The following is a 16,708-nucleotide window of genomic DNA, read 5'->3' as shown; positions in this document are numbered from 1 at the left end:
GGACTAAGAACTGAACACTGATTAACAATGTGGAGGTCATTGGTGACTGAATAAGAGCAGTTTTGAGCAGTGCACTCGGAGGTCCCGGATCTGTCTCTTGCTTCAACAGTGTTTGGACAGAACAGACCCAGGGACGCCCCTTCTTCCAGCCTCCAACCACTCTCCTGCGTCTCATCCAGTCACCACCTTCAGGACCACCTCCGGGACCAGCCAACACACCAGTTTTTTTTCTACCTTAACTCCTTATTGCCCAACAACCATGAGCTCCCAAATTTGTCAGAATTATTCCATCGAGGTGGAGGCTGTGGTCAGTCACCTGGCCAACCTGCATCTTCGGGCCTCCACACCTACCTCTCTCAGGGCTACTATTTTGACCTTGACAATATGGCTCTCGAGGGCTGCTTCTTCCGCAAGTTGGCAGACAAGAAGCGTGAGGGCGCTGAGCATCTCTTAAAGTTGCAAAACAAGTGTGGCAGCCGTATTCTCTTCCAAGACGTGCAGAAACCTTCCCAAGATGACAGGGGCAAAACTCAGGATGCCGCCCTGACTGGTTTGGCTCAGTGAATAGAGCATCAGCCTGCGGACTGAAGGGCCCCAGGTTAGATTCCGGTCAAGGGCATGTACCTTGGTTGCAGGCACATCCCCAGTGGGGAGTGTTCAGGAGGCAGCTGAATCGATGTTTCTCTCTCATCCATGTTTCTAACTCTCTATCCCACTCCCTTCCTTTCTGTAAAAAAATCAATAAAATATATTTAAAAAACAAACAAAACAAAAACAAAACAAAACAGAACCTCAGGATTCCTTGGAAGCCGCCCTGGCCTTGGAGAAGAACTTGAACCAGGCCCTTTTGGAGCTGCATGCCCTGGGTTCTACCTGTGCAGACCCTCATCTCTGCGACTTCCTGGAAAACCACTTCCTGGATGAGGAGGTGAAACTGATCAAGAAGATGGGTGACCCCCTGACTAACATCTGCAGGCTGGCCGTGCCCCAAGCTGGGCTGGGCGAGTATCTCTTCAAAAGGCTCACCCTCAAGCACGACTAGGAGCCCTTGGAGCCCAGAGGCCTTTCAGAGGCCTCTCTACATCCCACTGGTGTCTCTTTTACCTGAACCTCTTCCTGAAACTACTAGCCATTCTTTTAACCACCCTGGAGCCCTCTCCCATGCATTGGAGTGGAATGGTGGTGGATGCTTACTGGAATAGTTTTAAGAGATAGTAAGAAGAGAGGAATGACAGACAGAGAATATAGATAACTCTTTCAAGGAGACTTGCTATAAAGGGGAGCAAAGGACTCAGGTGTAAGTTGGTGGGGGAAGTCAAGTCAAGATAAAGTTTTACTTTTTTCTTTTTTCTAAGATCAGAGAAGGACTTACATGTTAACATGCTGATGGGAATGATCTAGTAGAGAGGGAAAATGGATGGTATGGAAAAGAGAATTCAGGAGTGAAGTTCTGGAGAAGACAGAAGGGATGGGATCTAGTACCCATGTGGAGGGCATGCTTTTAGATAGGAACATGAGAAGTTGATCCATTAATAGGTGGGAAGGTGGGGGATATGCTGTGGAAGTCTGCAGAAGGTCACTTCTGCGTGAAGTAGGGAGTGATATCATCATCTGGTAGGGAAGGTAGTGAGCATAGTGGTGGAGTTGTGGATTTCAGTAGATAAGAGAAGATTTGGAATAATCTTCTGGGAGGATGAGAAAGTGAATGGATTCTAGACAGTAAGGGATTCCATATGCAGCAAAGCCAGAACCTCTAAGGATAATAATTTATTATTAGTCGTGTATGTGTGTGTGTGTGTGTGTGTGTGTGTGTGTGTGTGTGTGTGTGTTTGTGTTTTAATGGGGTGAAATTTGTCTTCTACTTACTTGAAATGAGGCAAATGCTGGCCAGGTGAGGCAGTTGGCAAAGGAGAAGGAAGGAGATAGTTTCTCAAAAGCTGAGCTAGAGCTGGGCATCAATGATTAAAATAGGCAGGCAATTTATCTCTTTTATTACACTTCTAGTAAATGCTTAACTAGCTTGAGAGAGAGAGAGAGAGAGAGAGAGAGAGAGAATGAATATGGTGCACAGCCATATTAGAATTTGGAGACTTGAAAATATGTCATTCTGCAAAATTTAGTGTCCTGGCTTTGGCCCAGTGGATTATTGAAATAGATGAACAGCTCCTTAACTGATCACAGTATGAAATGAAAAAGCTCTCCAAATGTTCTGCCTAAAGGTTTGTCATATTAAAATTTATTTCCAAGTTTGGAATCTCTATAGCCTCTAAATAAAAGAGAAAAAGTTAAAAAGAAAAGAGAGTCAGGGTGAATAATGATGATGACAGAATGATGAGGATGGGACATTTGCTCACTGTCTACCTCTCTTGGCAGAAAACCTGATAAACCAGAACTTCTCCATTATGATCTCCAGAGGGCTTGACTATGAGTATAAGACATAAAATAATATCAGAAGAGTGGATGTTATCAAACAAACCCACTTTCATTCTCTTTAGAGAAAATAGGAGTGATTCTCAAGTTCCATTTACTTTTGGGACTTAGTGAAATCATATTAGCAGGCTTCTGTAATGTATAGGCTTTAGCACATTTACGGAGATGAATGCATCATTATATATCTCACACCTTGGTCTTCAATATTTTCTTAAAATATTTTTGTTAAAATGAATGAAAATGGATGCCTTGGGCAACAATTTCTTTAGACTTTTCACACCTGCTCCTATAATCTTGTGTTCAACCAAAATCTGGGGAGGACAATCTTCTGGACTCTATGACCCATCACTCAGGTCTGACAGCCTGTCTCACAACCTGTGGAAGGGCTGGCTATATGCATGCTTAGGAAAGCATCTGCTTTTCCTTCTTCTAGAGCAGCGGTTCTCAACCTGTGGGTCGCGACCCCTTTGGGGGTTGAATGACCCTTTCACAGGGGTTGCCTAAGACCATCGGAAAACACACATATATGATAACATATTATTTTTACATATTGATTAATCACTATGCTTTAATTATGTTCAATTTTTAACAATGAAATTGGAGGTCACCACAACATGAGGAACTGTATTAAAGGGTCACGGCATTAGGAAGGTTGAGAACCACTGTTCTAGAGCAAAAACACAAGCTAATCTCTATAGGGTTGAAACTTCGTCTTTGTTATCTGTGTTAAATTAAAAGCAGGGATACTATTAGCTAATCAGCAGCATAGAGCATCTTCCAGTTGGGAACAGGTTAGTGACCTCAGATTTGATCTGCTCATTACACTGTTCCTCTCAAAGGCTATATATCAAGGGGTAAATCAGAAGCACATTCTATTTTTTAAGCATTCATTACACTTTTGGGATTTATCAAGAATTCAAATTAGAGAGAAGGATATGAAAAGGTAGGCATAATTTCCTGACCATTCCCCCTCCTCCCCCGGAATCCACATTTTAATTCAACTGGTATTAATTGAGTACCCACTATGTACCCAGTACTTCTATTTTTTCAGTTTAAACTGGCTCTTAGATAAGGGCTAGTGAGAGGACCATCAATTTGATGAAGTTAGGTGTAACTTGATTTAGAGGATTGCCTTTTAGGACTGGAAAGAGATTGACATTCATATACTGATTCGGGTCCCTTACCTATAAATGGAACAAGTGGTCATCATTTGATGACAGAAAAAAACCCCCAAATCTTCCCAAATTACTTATCCAGTGGCTTAAATTTCCACCATTAAGAAAAAAATCCATGTATTTGAGCTAGTTACTACATGTCTACAAATTCTGCTTAAGTACAAATGTCTTTGGGATAACAGGCAAGTCTACTTTCATCATTTAAACTTTGGTGATAGGCAAGTTTCTCATAAAATTAGCTATTGTTCCAGAAGGCAAAGAGAAAGATCATGAAGAGATAAAACATTACGCCTGGGTTGATCAAGGTGTAGCATCACAGCACAGGGTTGGGAAAGCCACCTGGCTGCACTAAGGTTGTTTAGGTCCAAGAAGGAACAATGTGTAGGTAGACTGATTTTATATACCCTAAATATCAACTTTTGATTACTCTACAATTTGACTGAGGGCTACGTCTTGCCCTGAATCAGCCTGATTTTTCCTAACAGACTTTCTGGACTGTCAGAGCAATGTTCATCTTAGTGTTGTAAAGCTCAGTGGCTTAGGGGCTTAAGAATCAGTGTCAGGTTCAAGCCCTGCCTTCACTATTTAATGTCCAACCTTAGGCAGATCACTAACCTCTTGCAGCTTCAGTTCCCAATCTGTGAAAATGGATAATACAACAAATCCTTGACACTGGAACAGGAGGCTTCGTGAAGCCTTCGTAAGTCCTCGTATTTGGAAATGCTGTTCTGTTGTATTATTTATTTCTCAAATTTTAATAAATTGGAACAGTAAAATTTGTAATGGGCATATTTTAATATTTAATTGACATAGAGTATAGTTTTATGTTTTGATATATGTATCTGCCTGTGAAATCATCACCACCACAATCAAGATAATGAACACATCCATTATCCCCTAAAGTTTTTGTTTATATCTCTCTGTAATTCCTTCTTCCCAAACTTGCCTTTCACCCTCCACCCTATTTACATATAATTAAAATTTAAATTACTCTTCATATCAGAATTAGTCCATTTTGGCATCAAGTAGCCATGAAGTTGCATCAGAATATAGGTGTTGAGCAACTGGTAAGATTCACTCCATTTTTAAGAGCTTCTTTTCCACATTATATTGTCATAGCACAAATGATGTAAATAATACAGTTCAGCAAAATTCAAAGTTATCTATGCTATGTATCTTCAGTGCTACTTATGACTATCTCATTGCAACTGACTAAATCTAGAAATGCTGATGGTCTATCTATTACTCATTTCATGGATTGTTTTCAGGACAAAATGCAATAATGTATGTGAAAGTTTCTCATAAACCCTAATGTGCTGTACCAACAGAAGGTATAATTTTAATTGTGTAAGTCACTACTTTCCCACATAGCCTTAGTGCTGCATGCAGATGAATCTCTGATGCACACACAGCTTCTCTGACTCCAGTGTTAGTCATCCTCCTAAGGCCTCACAATATTTATTGACATGATGGACCTCTTTGCTTTGGCCTTGGGACAACAAAACTAAAATGACCATGGGGGAATCTTTTAGGGATTTAAAAAATACTTGGCCTAATAATACCTGACTAGGATATATGGTAAACAAAGTCAACCATGAACATTTCTCTATTCTACTCAGTCTCTGTTAATCCTCAGGTAACACATTCAGAATTTTAAAAGCCCATTTCTCTATAATACTTATGGAGAGAGTGGTGGGCCAAAAACAATTTCATGAACTGAGTACCATGGAGATACCTTGAGTGTTCATCAGCTTCAGTTAGATATAATATGGGGAGTGAGTGGCCAGAGTCTGTGGTGACAGAGTGAAGCATTTTCCCTTTTGAAGGTAACACAAAGCCCACTTAAAACATCAATTGTATTTCAAGGCTTTCTCCCCGACCGGAGAAACTAATACAAATAAAGTGCAGAAATTTCTTCTTTTGTCTCACTTTTTTTCTTTCTTTTTAAAAAATATATTTTATTGATTTTTTACAGAGAGGAAAGGAGAGAGATAGAGAGTTAGAAACATCGATGAGTGAGAAACATCAATCAGCTGCCTCCTGCACGCCCCCCACTGGGGATGTGCCCGCAACCAAGGTACATGCCCTTGACTGGAATCGAACCTGGGACCCTTCAGTCCGAAGGCCGATGCTCTATCCACCAAGCCAAACCGGCCAGGGCTCACTTTTTTTTTCTTATTGACCTTGTCATACTTTACATGCTGTACTAAGCCTCTGGAATTAATACTTTAAAAAAATTTATTTTATTACAGTTTAAATTCAGTATTATTTTGTATTAATTTCAGGTGCAGAGCACAGTGATCAGATAATGATACACTTCACAAAGTGCTCCCCCGATATTCCCAGTACCTACCTGGCACTATACATAGTTATTACAATATTCTTGTCTATACTTCCTATGCTGTACTTTATATCCCTGTGACTATTTTGAAAATCAATTTGTACTACTTTTTTTTAAAAATTAATTTTAGAGAGAGGGCGAAACATTGATGTGTGAGAGAGAGACATTGGTTGGTGGCCTCCCACATGGGCCCCAACTGGGGATTGAATCTGCAACCTGGGTATCTGTCCTGATCGTGAGTTGAATCCACCACTTTTTGGTGCATGGAATGATGTTTCAACCAACTGAGCCACACTGCCTAGGGCTGGACTTCTTTATTTTAAAATCAGTTTTTTATTTTTTAATTACAGTTGATGTACAATATTACATTAGTTTCAGGTGTGCAAACCAGTGCCGGGCTTGTGCTGGGCTTGTGCCTGGGAGAGGCCAAGGTGCGAACCAAGGCTGGCTGTTGCTAATCCTGGACCTGAGCCTACTTAGCAAGAGGTGCAGCACACCAGGGCCAGATGCTGCTCCTTTGAGAGATCTTAGGATGGTCTGGACCATGAGCCAAGACAGGCCATTTGTATGGAAAAGCCACCGGAAATGGCTTGGGTGGGCCTGCAAGTTGGGTTGGGTAGGGTCTCAGAATCACCAGAGTCGGGTGAAGAGTGTTAACCAGGTTGATGGAGACTCAGATATGGTGCCTGCCTGCAGGCTCTGTGGGAGGACCCCTCCCCCCCTACCCACAAGGGAACAAGAGCCTCTGACAGCACTTCTGTCGGGGAGAAAGCTGCCCCTCCAGCTCTTGCCCTGATGCCAGGCAATTCAGTTTCTCCCCGTATGTCCCTGTGCCTTTCAAGCTGCTGCCCCAGCACTGGAGCTCAGAAGGAGATAAAAGGAAGTGGTAATTGCTATATAAATGCAGTTCATTGTCATTTCTCCCCCCACCTCCCCCTAATAGTCTATATTTGTTTAGGTTACAACTACCTGCTACCTTCATTTTTCTGGGCATAAATGTCGATTGTTCTATGATTTTAAACAAATTGTTTTGATTTTGTGTGTGTTCATTCATGTACTTGTTTCCTTGACCTCCCCATTAATATAATATTTTTTTTCTAGAGGTTCTTCCTCCTTTAATCCCTCATCCTATTTTTACTTCCTGGTATAATCTAAGCTATCCTCTGATCTTTCTCATTTTGCTTTCATAAAAGGAGAAAGAGCAGAGCTGTTTGATGACGTTTTAACCATTTTGTGTCCATTCAGTTACAGAAAAGGAGACATTACTTATTTTCTGTGATCAGAATATAATCACGTTTTCACCCTTTGGCGATTCAATATTGTTGGGCAATCATTCTGTTTATGAGTTCTTCACAGGCGAATGTGTTTCAGTCAGTGCAATTTTTTGATAAAAGAACCTCACGGAACAATATAGGCTGAGAAGGTACACTCATAGGCACACTTTGCTCTTTATCATTCATGATTTTCCAGGGAAAAGTAACATATTGTGTCATTTTAAGTCTCAAAGGAAATGAACAGAAGGGCTATTTCTCATACAGGCTAAGAAATTGAGGGTACTCTATTATTCCTTTATGGTAAAATGTTTAAAAATGATGAATACTTTGATAATTTTATTTTGTATCCTCTTAACAAACATGAGCATACTTCTTAGACAGTATTCCAAGAATTCGAATGGGAACAAATATAGATACAATTAAACAATAATAACATACAGTATTAATGAAATAAAATATATTTGAATTTAGTAAGAAAGCCAAACTGAGGAGTTTCTAAATGAAATTTTAAAAGATCTAGTAAGTCACGAATTTATTCTCCTGCAACAATTCAAACATAATAAGACAGGCAAGCAGGAAACAGCAATGCTGGGAATATGCTCAAAACTGTAACGGTGGATACTGCCCAAAGGTAACGAAGCTTCATTATTAGTTGGCAATTTTGAGACGGTGTGTGCTTTCCTCCCAGGCCACAGTCAGTGTTGGCATAAATCTCTTTTTGATGGCATGATAGGAGTCTGGTTCTTAAGTGTTTGAGAGGGTTCACTTTTATCACATGTTCATATTCACCTATATTAATGTTTATTTATTTATATATATATATATATATATTTTTTTTTAAATATATTTTATTGATTTTTTACAGAGAGGAAGGGAGAGAGATAGAGAGTTAGAAACATCGATGAGAGAAACATCGATCAGCTGCCTCCTGCACATCTCCTACTGGGGATGTGCCTGCAACCCAGGTACATGCCCTTGACCGGAATCGAACCTGGGACCTTTCAGTCCGAAGGCCGACGCTCTATCCATTGAGCCAAACCGGTTTCGGCAATTTATTTATATTTTTTATTGTAAAAAAAAGTCCAGGGGTTGACAATGCAAATGTTAGTGCAGAACATTTCTCATTGGTTCCTGAATCTGCTAGGCCCCTGTGAACCAGGAAATCTCCATTGGCACCTCTCGGGTTTCATGGTCCTTTTCAGATATGTTGATTATACGCTACATTGCTTGGAAACAAGAGTCCATCTGATATTAAAACAAACAAACAAACTTACTGTGCCTTTCTTTCACGTTTCCTACGGGGGAGATCTATGTATCTCAGATGCTCTCACAGTCTCACAGAAAGTTAGCCCCTTAACCAAACCAAAGAATCCTCCACCACAAGTTCCTGAATCCAACCTCTCATAACATATGCAATATACCCAGATTTGAAGGTTTAAAAACAAAAGAATTTAGAATTTAAAACAATCTTTAGACTGTTTTTTTTTATTATTTGAAAGACCTTAGTTATTTGCAGCATATAAATAGAGCGACTAGTACAAAATGCATCAAGTTTTATGTGATAAATATACTTTCAACCTAATGGCTGCCTCAAAGCAGAGTGAAAAATGACCACTTCTCAAAAGCAATCTAGACTGACTCAGTAAAGTTCACAATTTAGGAAGATCAATTGCTACTCTAGTTCCATACATTGCAAAATGATTTCAGACACAGATTAAACACACAATTGCTTTCCCAAAACAGAAATCATGTTCGGGACTTTACAAAACTTTATAAAATATAACACTGTATTTATAAATTCAAGATAGTATCACACTGAAATAGACAATACTTCCATAGCAGTCTAGTCAAACTTAATTAGTTTGTCTTGACCATTCTTGCATATTGTTTCTTCCAAATCTTAGCCTAAGTAGTTCTGTGCTCTATCATAGGATTTCATTTTATTTTATTTTTCTACCATTGGATTTTAATGCATTTCAAAGATTTTATAAGATTTTTCATTCTAGAAATAATGTTAAAGCAGATGAATTTACCTACAAATATCTTTTTAAAATTGTTTTATTGCTTAAAGTATTACAAAGAGTATTACATATGTCTCCTTTTTTTTTCTCCCCTTGACCCTCCCCTAGCCTCCCATGCCCCCCAGTGTCTTATGTCCATTGGTTAATGCTCGTATGCATGCATACAAGTCCTTTGGTTGATCTCTTACCCCCCCTCCCACCCCTCAACCCTCCCCAGCCTTCCTGCTGTAGTTTGACGTCTGTTCGAGCAACATCGAACAGACTGTCAAACTACCTACAAATATCTTACTAAAAATAGAAACTAATGCAATATGACAATTCTATATTGGATAAATTTCAAACCAAATTTCTAATAATGATCGATTAATTATATGACAATTATAATTTGATACATGTAAAATTTAAAAATATAATCATAACTATTTTATGGAAAAATATTTATATGAATAACTTTTAAATTTAGTTACTTGTAGGTATCAGATGACAGGTATTTTCTAATTATACCCGTTCATAACTATTCATTTTATTACCCCCAAAGAGCCCAAGTGTATTTTTAAAACAAACTTAAAAGTGAGAAAAATGGGATTTATTTCATGTAACAGTGCTATTATGATAAGGCACCACTTGGTATATGTATTTTTGTTGTTGGTGTCTTAACCATTAGATAGAATGGTTAGAAAAAAGCAAATAATATTAGTGACTAACCACACTATACTCCTTTTTCCATCATTCTTTGCTTTTAGTTTTTCCATATAACAGAACACATAATAAGCAACAATGTAGCATATGATCTATTAAATGAACACCTTTTCCCAATCTTCCAAGAAAATAATTTAAAATTAAACAAAACTAAGAAACCAAAAATTCATGTGCTATGTTTGCTATAGGCTACCCCTGCAGGAGAGTAGAGAATTGGGATAGGGGGTGGCAGTGGTGGGGTTGAGGGGAATGACAACAGGATATTTTTTCTTTTTTCTAATTGTTATTTATTGGAGGGAGGGAGGGAGGGGAGGAGGGAGGGAGAGAGAGAGAGAAACATTGATTTGTTGTTCCACTTATATATGCATTCATTGGTCGATGAATGTGCCCTGACCTGGAATGGAGCCCGAGACCTTAGCATATTGAGATGACACTCTAACCAACTGACCTACCCTACCAGGGCAACAGGCCTTTTTTTTTCTATAGAATATATTGAGGCACATAGGTTAAAAGTTTCTCAGACAAATTCATGACTAGAGCAAAAATGAGAGAGAGCTCAGAATTTTCCATTCCCCCCAAAGCTGAATTCTCAGATAGTCACACCCAATGAAATATTTCAACATATGTCTTTAGTCACTGCTATCTTCATTGGCATCATCTCTGATACATCATTTAAGGGAGACTTCAATGACTGACTGCAGGAGTCAGATCTAGTAGGCTGGCACGTGGCCATGTCCCCAGGTCATAGCAGAAGTCACAAATCCATACGGGCTTAGAGGCCTGGCTGGGAAGAAGAAATCTCTCTTCAGAGAAGGGCCCAAGGACAACAAAACCACATTTGTGGCAATGGTGATGAGGATTACCAGGTGTGAATTTTGCTTTCTGACAACACATCCTTACAGTTGCCTCAGAGTCAGGAACCCAGACAGCAGCAGGCTCCTTACTGGGTGCCTTCCCACTTTTGGAGAGTAAATCAGTAGCTCATTTATTCATGTGATTCACCCATTCTGATTTCTCAGTGGCAGTGGCAGTGGCAGTGGCAGTGGCAGCATAGTCTGCAAATAATTTAGTTGGCGATTTGATAAGCCATCCATTCCCCAAGTCTCCCTCATCTTTGATGGAATCAATAGGGACATATTTCCAGGGGACTAATATGATGTTTATTATATTTTTTCTTCTGGATGACAGTATCGCCATATACAAGAATATCATTAAATAAAGAAAACTGTCTTGCATTGGGCTTTTTTTCTGCACAACTTAGTCAATACTTCAATCAGAACCTATCTGGTACAGTTAGGGGTTGACCAGCTGCTTCAAAAGACTTTTCTACTATATTTATACGTCTAGTATTTGCTTTACTGTTTGCCAAATAACCCACCATCTTTTGCTAATAGCCCTGTCCCCTGCTCCTGCCCAGGCCTCCTAGGGTGTGCGGCCAGCAACCAGGTGCAGCCTGGCAGATGGGTGGGCGGGACCGGCTTAGGGGCTCACAGGTGACTCCCTCCCCGCCAAGTTGAACTCCACTTTGGCCACCCGGGCTGGCCTCTCCTCTGTGCATGCAAGGGCAAGCCAGCAGAGCACCACATTAATTAATGTTTAGACACAGCTAATCTTGTTAATAGAATTGTTCATCCTTTGTTGAACAAGAACACTGAAGACTTGTAAATGAGGACACTGAAGACTTTGGAGTTAACAGCCCCTGGCCTCTCTAGAAAGCCTCATTGTGGGGGTGTTCATCACAGAGAGGTGTCTTACTCCTTCTACTCTCTCACTCATGTTCTCTCTCTCCCTCCTGAGGTGGTGGATGGTGAGGGTCACAGGCAGGGAGTGAGGACACATCCATTGCCTGTACATGGAACGCTAGAGGCACATCTGCCCACTCTCAGGATGCCAGGGAGATGACATTCACAGGCGGGTTGCTGGCTGTTGGACTAATTTTATGTGCCACCCCCACCCCCATTTGATGGGTAAGACTTGGGATCAGCTGAGGAGGGAGAAAGGCATCCTTTCTGAGAGCACAGACTGAAAGAAGCTTTCCCCCACCCCCTCCTACGAGCTCTGTTCCCCTGCAAGTAATTTGATTTTAAAACTTTTATTTCCTCACCCAGAAAATGCAGACACTAATAGAACCAACTTCTGGGGTTTTGAGGAGTAAGTGAAGGAATTAAATAAGACCCTCAGCAGAGTGCCTGGTGTTCAGTAAGAATTCACAAATGGAAGTTTCTATTATTATTATATAATTTGAGCATTCTGTCTTTTTTGTTTCTTTCAGTGTGAGGCCTAGGCTTTCATTAATATAATCCTGTGCTGTTGACTTAAAAATAGATAGAAATGGCTCTTCCCTTGGGGTGGGGGGTAACAGTTCATACCACCAGAATTTTACAGAGCTCTTAAAAAGTATACATACCAACATATGCACACACACACATATGCATGTGTGTGTGATGTGTATAACATATATATCATATATTTAATATTCTACCTATCATATTTTTAAAATATTTTTATTAATTTCAGAGAGGAAGGGAAGAGAGAGATAGACACATCAATGATGAGAATCATTGATTGGCTGCCTCCTGCACGCCCTCTACTGGGGATCGAGCCTGCAACCCGGGCATGTGCCCTTGACTGGAATTAAACCCGGGACCCTTCAGTCTGCAGACCAACGCTCTATCCACTGAGCCAAACCGGCTAGGGCCATATTTTTTCCTAATAGTAAAATGTCTGAGCCTGGTCTCTAGTTATTAACTTGGAGAGACACTAATTTGGAACAAAAATGAATCACTGGGCTAGGACTCAGGTATAGGCACTTGTGAGCCCCTCCCAGTCTAACTTGTCTCTATATCTTCATTTCTGACAGCATTGCCTCTCACTGCCCCTGCCCCTGGCATGAGAAGCCTAGAGGAAGTGAGCCAGTTCAGGTGTTCATCCAGGGAGAAACCGGTGAGTCATGAGACAAAACTGAGTTCGGACCTGAGATAGAACAGCACAACAGCTGGGGCAAATGGTTCCAAACAGTGCCTGCAGACCCAGAGAGGGGCTGCTGGCTTTCCTCGCTGAGGTGAGCTTGGATGGGGGAGCAGGATAGATTCGCCAGAGCAGACCAGGTCTTCCCCTGTGATGAAACAGTGCCCTATGAGGACTGACTGTGCCCACCAGGGTGTGTGAGTCTCAGAGGCAGGTTGGAGAGTCATAGGTTGGAAATGAATGAAGTTGGCATGAAGAGCACACTCTCTTAGGAGTGGAGGCCAAAGAAGCTCCCTGCTCCCGAAGGTCCCTCAGGGCAGGGAGAGTCAGTCTGTGCCCTTGGTTAGGCCTTGGGAACAGCTCACAGGGGATGGGTCCCTTCTTGCTCAGAGCCTCTAGCAGGCTTCTCAGCAAGGACACAAACATCATTTCCCCTATCTCTCTCTCCCCTTACCCACAGCTCTTTTCCTTATTGGATGGGATAAACACTATAATCATATTGTCTTTTACTTGTCCCGACCATACGATTGTACATATTATAATAATAATAAATCCGGCTTTACGTTTATTATGCCCACAGGGTACCTAATTGCCTTAGTAAATTTTTCCACCTCTATTATGTTTTCTGTTCTGTCCTCTAATTTTGGAAGCAAGGTGGCCGTATCGAGGACTGCAGTATTAGTTAGAAATTTAATTTTCTTTAAGCATTCAGAAATTACAGCTGATGGCATTTAGTGAATAATTTTTTCCTGAGAATGAATATCTGCCATAAAATTGAATAATAGATAAGCATTGAGATATTTATAATAAATCGAGTAGAAATCTTATGGGGAGGAAGATTCATCTAACTGAATGAATGGTTGTTCCTTCTCTGTTCACTGTTTCCCCAAATGAAGGACTTGGTTCCCTACTTTGTAAAACATGAACCTGACTCCTAAGAAATTGGTTGGAGCAGCAGTGGGCCCTGTGCTGGGACTCAGAGAGGAGTTACTGTCTCCAGGGACTTGCTCACCAGCAGGCTTACTCAGGTAAGAGCGTAGGTATGCTGGAAAAGCAAATGAAGGTGAGAAGAGAGAACTGACATAAAAATCAGAGCAGACAGGAGGGGAAAAGGTGTCAGGATGCTTTTCTAGTTTTACGTTCTCATCCTTCTCTAAGGCCATCAGCATTGAAATCTGTCCTGAGGTTCTGTGATACACCACTGAATTCAAATCTATTTTTTTTCTTAAACTGGCTTGAATTATTAATTTTATTTCTGTGATTTGCTGCCAAAGCAGTTTTAATGAAGTGAGTAAATATTCTAGGTAAAATGGCCATGACCACTGGTGTTTGCTTCAGTGGGAGGGAGTGGGGGGAATGGAGCCTCATTTCAGGTTGTCCCAGTTACCTTACACCTTGTGCTTAAAAGTGTGTTTCCCTTGAAGAGGCTCCTGAAAAGAAAATGCTTTGACCTTGAGCTCCCCTAAGGACGTGGTCCTAAGATATGTGAAACCTAAGAAAAACAACAGGTTTCTTTTCAAAATGTTAATGTTCCTTGTGTTGTTAAAGCTGGAGGCTTGATTGCACCTTTGGGGGCCAACAGTTCTTTTGTTTTGGAAAAACACCCTGTAGGTTTTGCAAAGTTAAAGCCCAGATCCTAAGTTGGAAAGGAGACAAGGAGAAGCTGAATGGCTCTCTGTGATTAGGCAGAAGGTTGTCTTCCTCAGGAGTAAAATAGCATCTCTGAGATTATGTGTGAGGGGAGGCTAGCCTGTGATCACAGGGAAAGGGGAAACTTGCTGTGCTTTCGCTGGTGTTTTTCTTTACTCTGACCAGATCCTCTGATGCCAACCTGCATGAGATGGGACCTCAGCTCTGCCACTGTATCAGTCAGGGTCCAGTCAGGAGGCAGAACCACAGCAGAAGGGAATTCAATAAGGAGATTATGAATCAGGCTACATGTTGTTAACTAGCTGACCAAAAGGGGTTCACAGAGGTAGCAGCAGAAATACCTATCCTTCTAGAGCTCAGGGAACAATGAGAAGAGATTGGAATAGTTAACAGTTAAATTGTTGAAGGAGGAGCCCCCTGGAGGTGAAACTCAGAACTCTGATGAGGGGGCCACTGCTTGGTTCATAGTGGGGTCTCTGAGTTAGAAGGAGTTGCGGTGGGACCCGGTCTACTAAGGGGAGGTGCTGGTTGCCTAGTGTTGGCATCTTGGAAGGTGGGGGCAAAAGTGGAAGATGGTCCTGTAAGTGGTGTGGCTGTGTATGTGAGTGTGTGTGTGTGTGTGTGTGTGTGTACACAAGTGTGCCAGCTAATACTCCCTTATGCCTTCTTCAGCTTTCAAAGCCTGTCGTGTGGCTTGTGACAACCTCATCTCAGCTCTGTTTTGGGAGTTAGAGGTTAGACCCATGTGCATGCGTGGGGCAACAGGGATGGAGATAAACAGTCACTTGGGAAGGCTGGTTCTGAGATGGCTAGAGGTGAACTGCAGAGTTGTATAGCTGAGAACCAGGTCCATAGGCAGACAATGAAGATAGGGACAAATGGGATCCATTAGTGAAAATAAAAGCATGCCATAGGGACTCCAAGGAATATTTTGGGGAGAAGAACTGGGCCAAATGGAATTGGGTGGGGAGAAATTATTCAATAACTCATTAGTCAGTGAAGGAGTCAGATATTATGACCACCTTGAAGAGTATTTAAAAAAAATTAAGGGCGTTTATGCATAATTTAACAAGACAATATTAGAGTAAGATTGCAGAGTTAAAATATAAATCTATTTGATGTCGAGCAAGCCATGAACCTTTTGGATTATCTCTTCTTACCAGACAGAAATTATTTGCATTTCTAACCCATAGAAATCAAAAGCTAACAAGTAAGAGTCTGGAAATTTTAATCTATACTAAAAAATGAGATGAACTAAATATATCTCCCTAGGCAATTCTTGGGTATCCTTTGCCCCCATATAATATTGGGAGGATATGCCACCCCCTTTTTTTTGCCTTAATTTCAAGCTTTGGGTAAATTTCCTGACATTATTTTGGTATAAAAAGAGATATGGTCTTGAAGGGTTCTCTAGAGGCCTCACATAAGTCTACATAGCAGCTATATTAAAAGCCACCCAAGGCTGCATTCCATCTTGGGTTCTTGGCCTCTTGCCTACCTTGTTATTCGTGGGCTTTTCTGGTTGCCTGGAGTCCACTCAGTCTGTCAGCACTAGTTCCCTGCTTTATGCCTAGTTTTATAAGCTTGACAAGGACTAGCCATCCTGGTTTTGGTCTTAAATAAACTGACAGGTAATGACTTAAAATTTCTGCCTTTGGGCATTATTCGCTTCCCAAAACACTTCTCCATTTATTATCTATAAGTACAATATGTGTGACATACATATTAATATATGTTATATGTCCATATAGTATATAAATAAATAAATTCTATATATTGTGTGAAACATACACATGTATATGTGTGTGTGTGTGTGTGTGTGTGTAAAGATCATAAGGGCAAAATTTGGACCTAGATATAACAAATTCCGTTTCTAGCCACTAAAATAAGATCAACAACAGTACAGCAGAAAATGTCACTAGATAACCTAACAGCCATCCTAGTACCATTTCCCTTGCTGCCCCTAACTATTCGTATATTGTTGCTGACTGTTTGGCTCCTAAGCCCATCCCTCTAATCCTCCTGGAGATTCCACAAGCCCCTTTTAATAGATTCAATTAGTAATAGTTTTTCTGCCAAATGAGCTAGAATGGGTTATGTTTATTAATCAAGAATGCTGTTTTCTACTAAAGACAACTGAAGGATTTGATT

At 40.8% G+C, this 16,708-nt stretch overlaps 2 pseudogenes; one reads left to right on the top strand and one right to left on the bottom strand.

The window, feature by feature from the left end:
- The first annotated feature begins 259 nt into the window (after window positions 1-259).
- Window positions 260-1,042, top strand: LOC139004874 (ferritin light chain-like; annotated as a pseudogene).
- A 9,527-nt stretch (window positions 1,043-10,569) lies between these two features.
- Window positions 10,570-11,321, bottom strand: LOC139004873 (pleckstrin homology domain-containing family F member 2-like; annotated as a pseudogene).
- Window positions 11,322-16,708: the final 5,387 nt, after the last annotated feature.

The sequence above is a fragment of the Myotis yumanensis genome, unplaced genomic scaffold (assembly GCF_028538775.1).
Source record: "Myotis yumanensis isolate MYYU_CA2020_CCGP unplaced genomic scaffold, mMyoYum1.0.hap1 SCAF_3, whole genome shotgun sequence".
Lineage (NCBI taxonomy): Eukaryota > Metazoa > Chordata > Mammalia > Chiroptera > Vespertilionidae > Myotis > Myotis yumanensis.
The sequence above is the reverse complement of the archived record's forward strand: the minus strand, read 5'-3'. Positions and strand labels throughout refer to the sequence as shown.